Genomic DNA, 10,532 nt, shown 5'->3' on the forward strand with positions numbered 1-10,532 from the left:
TGATTTGCATAATTAAAGTTTTTGAGTTCTCAGACAGTGATTGACATTTGCAGGCGTTGAAAGAGATATGGTGACGGCAGATTGCATGAGGAAAATTATTGAACCATTAGTAAGTTGCATACTCAGAGCTTATTTTCTGAAAAAGTTAGGTAAAAAATTTTTTTCTTCTTTTTCTGTATATTTGGAATAAAATGGGCTTATTTAACTTCGACACAAGTAAGACCTCTAAGCTTTGTCCGCAAATTATTTTAAACTCCGATTGGTCTGTAATTGATCAGGAACAACATGATTCAATCGGCAGTGATTATTTTTTTCTTCTGAAAAATATTCTTTGTTCTCAGCTTGCTCCACTCTCCAACCTCCAGGGTTGTTTTGCATTCATCCCTGTTTTTTTCTTCTGCTTTAAAGTCGATATATTTAAAAAAAAAGAAAAATAAATAAAACATAAATCATTTTATGAATGAAATGACATGATTATTATACTTTTATGTAACAGCATTTTGTTCAGAATTGTAACAAAATAAATGGTTATATCTGCATTCAAAAATTAGGACTGTACTTGAAAAAAAAATAAAGAATGCAAAATGCTTGACATAATAAAAAGAAACTAATGAAAAGTAATTTTACTCGTTACCGAGACTAATAGATATATAATTATAACAGTTATACACTGTAAGAATTTTCATTCTAAAATTATGGTAAAATAACCGGCAACAGTCTGTCTATCTAATTAACTGTAAAATTTACGGTAAAGAATTTTTTTTTTATTTTTGCGGTTTTTTTAACCATTTATAACTAGCATGTTTTCAAAACCGTAAAAAAGAAATTTTATTTGACATTAAAGATAGTTCAACAGCTTTATGGTGCTGCCATCTATGAGTGAATAAGATGAGAGTATCTTATTCTAATTGTCAAGGGTCACATATTGTGGACACTGGAAACTCTTCATGTGAAGAAATATTGTGATGTCAATGCTGGGATTCGAACTTCTGTTCTGACTGTCATGAGATGGACAGATTAGCCCTCATGGTCATAATATGTACTCATCTGCAAGGGAGAAAGTGTCTTCATTAAGTGGACTTAGTTGCTGCTATGAAATTCTGGTTGTTTCACCGTATTATGTGAAGGAAGTTAATAAACGGTTTTCTTTAACGTTAACGGTTTGAATACCATCTTATTTATGGTTATTTGACTGTTTTATTTTATTATGGTAAAATAACAATTAAATAAATTGTCATTTTTTCCAAAAAATGTTTAACAGTGTCATAGCAAATGGTTTTCATTTCTCTCAAATAACGTTTTTATTCGTGAATTTTTTTTAAAATAAAGTTATGTAAAAATGTTCAAATTTACATCTGGCATTTGGCAAAATCAAATATCTCTTTTTTCTGTTTTCTAGCTCCTTTTTTTGTTGCATTCGACACCAATTCAATTTCGGCACGAACATCTCGAGAGAAACAAGAAATTTTTTTAAAATAGCAGACCAATCTTATAAAAAACAAAAGAGAATGAGAGAAAATATGTAAAAAGAGACACTTAAACTTTTTAAAGCTTAAGTTCAATAACTTTCGAACAAATTGGAATTAAAAATAAAAACTCGAGTTAAATTAAAAAAAAAAAGTCAAAATTCAACTTTTTTTTGAGGTCTCGTTTCTTAAGACAAGCGCCTTCTCTGGGCATCNAATTTTTTCCCCCCCCCCCCAAAAAAAAATACTGTTACAGGAAGGTTTTACTGTAGTACAAAACTGAAAAGTATATTTAACTGAATAACTGGTTTTTATACTATCCTCTAAGATACTATAATAACCACAAATGAAATTTTCTTACTCATTATAAGATTCTATTTCAATGTTTTTTTTTTTACAAGAGCCGTAGAGCCGAAAACGGAGTAAATTTTAACATATTCAAGCAGTTTTTGCCATGCTGACTTCTCAATGTATAAAGCATAATTTACCGCTATATTATTCTCGAAAGGAATTTGTAATCAATCCCAGTTTCATCTATTTTCCGACTAGCAACCGTGCTCAAATTTCAATTCAAGATCAATGCCTGATGCCAATTCAAATTATAAATAATGTAAGAGAAAATTTATCACCAATAGAATTTTTGACACTAAGAAACAAATAGACATGAAACTAAAAGGAAAAAAAAGTTATAAAATAAAACAATAATAAGTAGGCTAAAAAGGAACAAACAATTTATATATTTTTAAACTTAAAGCGGAAAACGTGCATACATAAGATAACTTGAGTTATCTTATGTATTTCTATCTTATTATCTTATGTATTTCTATCTTATTATCTTATGTATTTCTATCTTATGTAATTTCTATCACTATTGAAATTTCGATCTGCTTCACACGAAAGTGCTTTTCTGCAGCAGATTTTTGAAATAGATAAGTGGAAAATAAAATTACTTGTTTTTCAGTTTGCTTAAAAGGCATAGTTTTTAAAATTTGTATTTTGTTATTGATTTAATTTACTGTTTGGAACAATTTGTTCGAATGCGATGCAAAATTAGTTAGACTTAATTCATTTATTCTAGTGCGTGTGTTTTATATCATACACTGTTTGAAATTTCTCGGCGAAAATGGTTAAATAACAATTTATTGAATGGTTATTTCACCATATTTAATCGAAACAGTCAATTGACCATAAATAAAATGGTAATCAAACTGTAAAGTTTGTTAGAAAAACTGTTTATTAACTGCTTTTACCTAATACGGTTAAACAACCAAAATTTTATCACACCAACTAGAACCATTTGATGAAGTTACTTAGTTCATTACAACTATGTAGATATCATAGCCTAGCTAGCTTATCTGTCAATCTCACGACCGGCAATACTGGAGTTCGAGTCCTAGTGTTGACACCACAATATTTCCTCCATTCCCTTCAACACGTGAAGAATTTCCAGAATCCGGCACTCTTCATTGCTCGTTACCTTACGAAAAGCCGAGCTCCTATGTCTTGTAAAATAAAATAATTTTTTTTTACGTTTTTGAAAAATGTTAGTTGTAACTGGTTAAAAAACTGCATAGTTTCGTATTCATGGTTTGTGTGCCATACTTTCTGAAACTGGTTTCAGAACCATAAAGGAAAAAAATGTTCTTTACTGTAAATATAACGGTTAATCGGATGGACAGACAGCTGCCAGTTATTTTACCATAGTATTACATTGCGCTTTCAATGCAATCATGTATCAAAACTTAAAAAATAATATCCAGTTCTGCATTTTTTTCAATAGGCTTTCAATAAAAAATTAAAAATTTCGCTTCGTATATCTCAAATCTTAATTAACTTTTAGTAAAAAATTAAAAATTTCTCAAAAGATATCATTAGAAATCAAAATTTCGACCTAATTTTAATGCGAGAATTTATTTACTTCACCGAAAGATAAAAGTGTAATTTATCAATTTTAATCTTTTGTGATTTAGTTACTGCTAGAAAACTAATTCGATTGAGTTTCTCAACAAACAAAGGAAAAATATATTTTGTTTTAAAGTTTGGGTGAAATCTGACTTAAAAAATGCAAGGAAAAAGGTATTTGTTTATATTTATATTTACTAGTTATGAGTGAAAATAGAAAACTGCTTATCATTAAATTTTGTTTTCTTCAAATTTGCATGTTTTTCACAAACTTGCAATGGAATATTACACGTCATTCTCTTGTGAGGTGTTTTCTCTTGCCGATGATTTGGAATTGTAAAGAATTCCTAAAAAAAATGTTTTGCTTATTTATGTCAATGGTAACTTCCTTTAGAACATTTTTTATAACCCCTTGCCAACAATAAGTAATATTCCTAAAAGGAAGAAAATGCAAAGCAAAGGGACTTTATCTAGATTTATATTTACTATTGCTGATTTATAAATGGAAATAGAAAGCATGAAATTGTTTTTCGATATACATATAAAAAAAATTTCTTCAAAATTTGCATGTTTTTCGCAAATTGTTGCGAAATATTGCGTGTCATTCTCTCGTGAGGAGCTACCAAGGATTCGAATTTGTAAACAACTCCTAAAATTTTTTTATTTGCCTATTTAAATCAATGGTAACTTCCTTTACAACATTTTTTATTATTTTGTATTAATATAGTTTTGAACTTTTTCCTTGTTTCATCATATATAACATATTCACGTCGAATTTTAAATTTAAAAATATGTTGTGAAATATTATACGTCGTTCTCACGTGAGGGGCTACCAAGGATTTGGATTTGTAAGGAATTTCCTGAAAAATGTTTACCTGCCTATATAAATCAATGGTAACTTCCTTTACAACAATTTTTATAAACACTTTCTAACAATAAGTATTATTCCTAAAAGGAAAAATATTAGTTATAGCGTGATTAAAAACTTTACTTCACTAACAGATATAGTTTCGAAATTTTTCCTTGTTTCATCATATATAAAATTTTCATATTGAGTTTTGAAAGCATTGCATACTTCGAAATCTTTGAATTTTCAAGTAAAATTCATAAAAAAATGTCTACACTATTCCTTTCAGTAATTTGCTTGATTTTTGTCATTAGAACACCCTGTGCCGGTCAGGAGATCGATTTAAGAAAAATTCAGAATGCAATATGTAAGATTTGCAAATTAATTTTATTTTTTCAATATTTTTATTATTTTTTTGAATCATTGACTCAATGATTTTACTAAACAATCCCTTTTTAATAAGTACAGTCCATGGCCATCTAATTAGACGTGCTATAAGAAATTATAACTAACAGCTGTATTGTTTTTATTGTATTGATTTGCATACTTAAAGCTTTTGAGTTCTCAAACAGTGATTGACATTTGCAGGCGTTGAAAGAGATATGGTGACGTCAGATTGCATGAGAAAAATTATTGAACCAATAGTAAGTTGCATACTCAGAGCTCAATTTCTAAACAATTTAGGTAAATTTTTTTCTTCTTTTTCCATATATTTGAAATAAAATGGGCTTATTTAACTTCTACACAAGCAAGATCTTTAAGCTTTGTCCGCAAATTATTTTAAACTCCGATTGCTCTGTAATTGATCAGGAGCAACATGATTCAATCGGCTGTGATTATTTTTTTCTTCTGAAAAAGATTCTTTGTTCTCTGCTTGCCCCAGGGTTGTTTTGCAGTCATCTCTGTTTTTGTTGTTCTTCTTCTTTAAAGTCGATATCTCTATACAAGAAAGAAGAAAAAACATAAATGAAATGACATGATTATTATACTTTTATGTAACAGCATTTTGTTAATAATTGTAACAAAATAAATGGTTATATCTGCATTCAAAAATTATTTAACTGTACTTGAAAAAAAAATAAAGAATGCAAAATGCTTGACATAATTAAAAGAAACTAATGAAAAGTAATTTCACTCGTTACCGAGACTAATATATAATTATAACACTTGTACACTGTAAGAATTTTCATTCTAAAACTATGGTAAAATAACCGGCAACAGTCTGTCTATCCAATTAACCGTAAAATTTACGGTAAAGAATTTTTTTCTTCTTTACTGTTTTTTAACCATTTATAACTAGCATGTTTTCAAAACCGTAAATTTTTTTAATATTTGACATTAAAGATAGTTCAACAGATTTATGGTGCTGCCATCTATGAGTGAATAAGATGAGAGTATCTTATTCTAATTGTCAAGGGTCACCTATGCACTTTATGGTGCTGCCATCTATGAGTGAATAAGATGAGAGTATCTTATTCTAATTGTCAAGGGTCACATATTGTGGACACTGGAAACTCTTCATGTGAAGAAATATTGTGATGTCAATGCCGGGACTCGAACTTTTGTTCTGACTGTTATGAGATGGACAGATTAGCCCTCATGGTCATAATATGTACTTATCTGCAAGGGAGAAAGTGTCTTCATTGAGTGGACTTAGTTGCTGCTATGAAATTCTGGTTGTTTCACCGTATTATGTGAAGGAAGTTAATAAACGGTTTTCTTTAACGTTAACGGTTTGAATACCATCTTATTTATGGTTATTTGACTGTTTTATTTTATTATGGTAAAATAACAATTAAATAAATTGTCATTTTTTCCAAAAAATGTTTAACAGTGTCATAGCAAATGGTTTTCATTTCTCTCAAATAACGTTTTTATTCGTGAATTTTTTTTAAAATAAAGTTATGTAAAAATGTTCAAATTTACATCTGGCATTTGGCAAAATCAAATATCTCTTTTTTCTGTTTTCTAGCTCCTTTTTTTGTTGCATTCGACACCAATTCAATTTCGGCACGAACATCTCGAGAGAAACAAGAAATTTTTTTAAAATAGCAGACCAATCTTATAAAAAACAAAAGAGAATGAGAGAAAATATGTAAAAAGAGACACTTAAACTTTTTAAAGCTTAAGTTCAATAACTTTCGAACAAATTGGAATTAAAAATAAAAACTCGAGTTAAATTAAAAAAAAAAAGTCAAAATTCAACTTTTTTTTGAGGTCTCGTTTCTTAAGACAAGCGCCTTCTCTGGGCATCAGAGGGAAATTGACGCACCCTGACGACAACAAAATACTGTTTTATAAGCTCAGCGTGAGCAGTCGTTCCAACGCTGACATTATCTCGCATTGCGCATGCGTTAATGACGCAAACAAATATTTATTTTGATTTTGTAGCTCGTTGCTATAATTTTATATGTGTTATTGTCGACCAGTGCTTTAGAGGGGGAAAAAATGACCTTTCAATCTGAAACCACACATTGTTTTTAATCACGGAATCTTTGCAAGATTTAGATCTTACATTATACAAATTAGGTCATTTTGTTTTCAATTTCAGAGATTAATTTCTCCTCGAAATCCAAATCTAGGCCAATTTCAATGCTCTGTTGTCTGTTGCCCGTCATTGCTTCTGTCGTTAATGTTAAGGCCTGGTTTCTTAGGACAGGTCGACGCTTCAAAACGTTAGCTTGAAGCAAGCGCCAACCTCTGATTGGTCAATTTGTGAGTTAGACAGCACACGTCATCGAATGCTCAGTTTGAAGAACAATTGCAGTCCGAATCAACTGCAGTTGGATTACAGCGTAACGTTAACGACAGAAGCAATGTCGAACAACAGCCAACAGAGCATTAAAATCGCCAAAGATTTTGATATCGAGGAGAAATTAATCTCTGAAATTAAAAATTTGTTAAAATTTGTATAATTGTAAAATGACGATTTAGATGAGCTTATTTTAATTAAATTCGCCAGCAATTAAAAACTTCCTGCCATGAATATTATGTTCTGAGTTAGCAAATTTCAAAAAAAGTCTCGCGCATATTTAAGCAAATTTCTTTACTTAGTTAGCCATAATTTTATATTTTGCTATTTAAAGTTTCATTCCTTAAACTGATGTAAAAAATGTTATACCTTAAATTTCAAAATGTTTTAGACTGATATTACATAGAATAATAAAAAAACTATAATAATAAATAAAAAAATAACAACCTAAAATTGAGTCGGCTGTCCAAGTCCACTTTTGTGTATAATTCAGCAACTTAAAATATCGCCTGTTCTAATAAATTAGCATATTTAAGGCTAAGTTCTTATACCATTGACATAAAGTCCCAGACCATGAAAATTCAAACGTTATATCAAAAATTATTCACGGTTTTCACTTTTTATTTTATTTTCGCATGAAACTTTGCAACTGATGATGTTGGATTTCAATGCTTTTTACTATGTTTTCCAGATCGACAAAATTCAGAGTACATGATGCGAGGAACAAACAAAAGTTTGTGGACCAGAGGTGGGAACACCTAAGTATTGCGAATACTCTGTAGAAGACTTAAAAAGCGTTTGTAGCAATTTTAATATTATCTTAGATGGTTGTAAGGGTATTTATTGTTACTGCTACTTAATTGGAAGAACATAGTTTACCTCTGTACTGTGAGAGCGAAAAAAAGAAAGAAAGATCGCTCAGTAAATATGATATGTGGTCAGTTAAAGTTCATATAATCTAGAACCAGTAAATCATAAATTTAATATTATAAATATGTATATATGTATACATTCAATATATATATATGTATATATATATGGGTGATTCTCACGAAACATGACAATTCGGACCAAAAAATTTCTTCAAATTTAAAGTCTTCAAATTAATCTAAAATTTTTTTTGTATACTTCTTTAGCTACACTTATTAATGTCTTATCGAGAGCAGTGTAGTTTATTGATATTTGCTCGAGAAAAAAAACAAAATAGAAATTCACCAAATCTTGAATGACAATTGAAAATGACATATTACCTTAGAAGTTTAAAAAACAGTCATTTTAAGGTAATAGTAAGTAACTCAACTTAAGCCTTTATGTTAGATGGACCATAAATTGCTTAAATTAATTCTTTTTATCCACTGTAGAAAGAAACAAAAAAATTTTTGTTGCTGATATGTACAGAATAAAATTGTGTATAATAATTAGTCATTAAATAAATAAATAACTTTGATTACATCCAAGCATATTACAATCATACATAAACTTGGTATTAGGTTAATATTTGCTTTCCCCCTTTACAGTATGAGCAGTTAAAAGAATTTCTGGCAGCAAATTAATGACAAATTCGCCATTTTATAGCATATAACTTAAATTTAATATTTTGGCCAAAGACGTTTATATTCTGCAGAAAACAACAGTATTTCTTAAAATCACTCAGATAAATCTATGTAGTTTTCGTTATTAATTAATTAAAATTTGTTATTAATTAATTTTGTTATAAATTTTGTAATTACAAGAAGCCAGGAAAATGACAACATAAAAACCTACTGACCTTGAAAAAATTTTTGAAATAGATTTTAAGCCAGAAAATTGGTTCTTTATTCATGCAACAAGACATGTTCAGATAGGAGGGTATCTAATCAATCTATTAACAGAAGATATTGATTGCTGGCGCTATCTATTTTGGTTATAAATCACTAAATAAAAGTAGCCAGGAAAATGACAGATTTTCATGGGACAAACAAATTATTGACCGAAATTTTTTTTTTTAAACGAAATTTTAGTAAACAATACCCTTTGCGTATATTCTAGTAATGCTTACCTAGGATAAGATTAAAAAAATAGATTTTGAAAAATGTATGGGAAGTTTTGAAGCTAGTTATTATTGGAAATATTGTTTGGGACATGCCAGGAAAATGGCATTTTTATATTCAATTAAATTTCTTAAGTATACAAAACAGTCAATGCTAGTGTAAAGTCATTTTAAAATGCTAACAGCAGTGCTATTTATTATTTTTTTTAAAAAAAATTTTCTTTTAGTATTATAGTATTAGATCTTGGAGCAAGGGACAGTGAATTTCATGTTTCGTGAGAATCACCCATATACATACAGCAAAATAAATAAGTACAAAAAAACACGAAGAAAATTAAGAAAAACAATAAGTTTCATTTATTGCGCATAAGCTGCAAGTAAACAGAACTCATTAGATAAGTTCAAAATGAAGATAAGAAAAAGGAAAATTACAGACATATGAAATCTATCTATTTAATACCACTATTTAAAACCATCTATTTAAATACCACTTTTAATGAAATGAATAGAATTAAAAGAATATGTAGTAACATTTATCTATCCAAAAAACGAATCGATAAAGTCTTTCAAAATTTGATAAAAAACAATGGATACCCAACTAAAGTAATAAAATTCTATATAAAATCATTGAATTAATCGTATATTTTTGTGGATATATTTACCAAAAATTTTCTTTGTTAATTTGCATATTTTTTCCATGTGCAAATCCATTTCGGGCAAATCCGTGATCAAAATTATTTACTAAAAGGATTTTTTTGTTAATTTAGATAATTTTTCCATGTGCAAATCCATTTCCGGCAAATCCGCGGCTAAAATTATGTGCAAAACAAGAAATTCATGTTTCTCTCTTCTATTTTATATTTTTTTCTTAAATAAATATTTATTTTCTAACATTGTTTATCTTTAACTTCTTTAAATTATCCAGTATAATATTATCTTGCGCATATCCACTTCGGGCCCATCCTTGGTAACTAACAAATCAAACGCAATTCAGCAATGCAGTTAGAACGGCACTTTAAAACAAAACTCCTCTAGTTACGCTCAATTTGCGCTTTTGTTTTCATATTTTGCAATCTGGCAATCTTGTTACGAAAATATTTTTTAAATCATTCTTGAGAAATTTTCAGTTCATGTAAGCACATTTGAATTCGCTACTCGCTTTATAGATTATGGTTTATTCTGTTTTATCTTTTTATTATATTTTCTGTTTTTACGTGTTATTCTTTCTTATTGTGTTCCATTTTATTTGTTGTAATTTTTGTAAAAAATTTTTTTTGAGTGCTCCTTACACTATTGTATTTATATATTTTGCTTTGGCTATATTGATACAATGTCAGAAAGCACTCTTTTTCGCGGATATAATCGTGTGGGTTGATGGAAAGATTATGTCTTTTATTTTCGGAATTTGATAAAAAAATTTTATCCTTTTTTTCCCCAGTTGTTGGTTATTTTTATTATTATTTTTCTTTTCCCCCTTTTTTCATATGTCTGCAATTCTCTTCTGTTTTATCTTCATTTTGAATAGTATATATATAT

Source organism: Parasteatoda tepidariorum, chromosome 4, assembly GCF_043381705.1.
Source record: "Parasteatoda tepidariorum isolate YZ-2023 chromosome 4, CAS_Ptep_4.0, whole genome shotgun sequence".
In the NCBI taxonomy this organism is placed as follows: domain Eukaryota; kingdom Metazoa; phylum Arthropoda; class Arachnida; order Araneae; family Theridiidae; genus Parasteatoda; species Parasteatoda tepidariorum.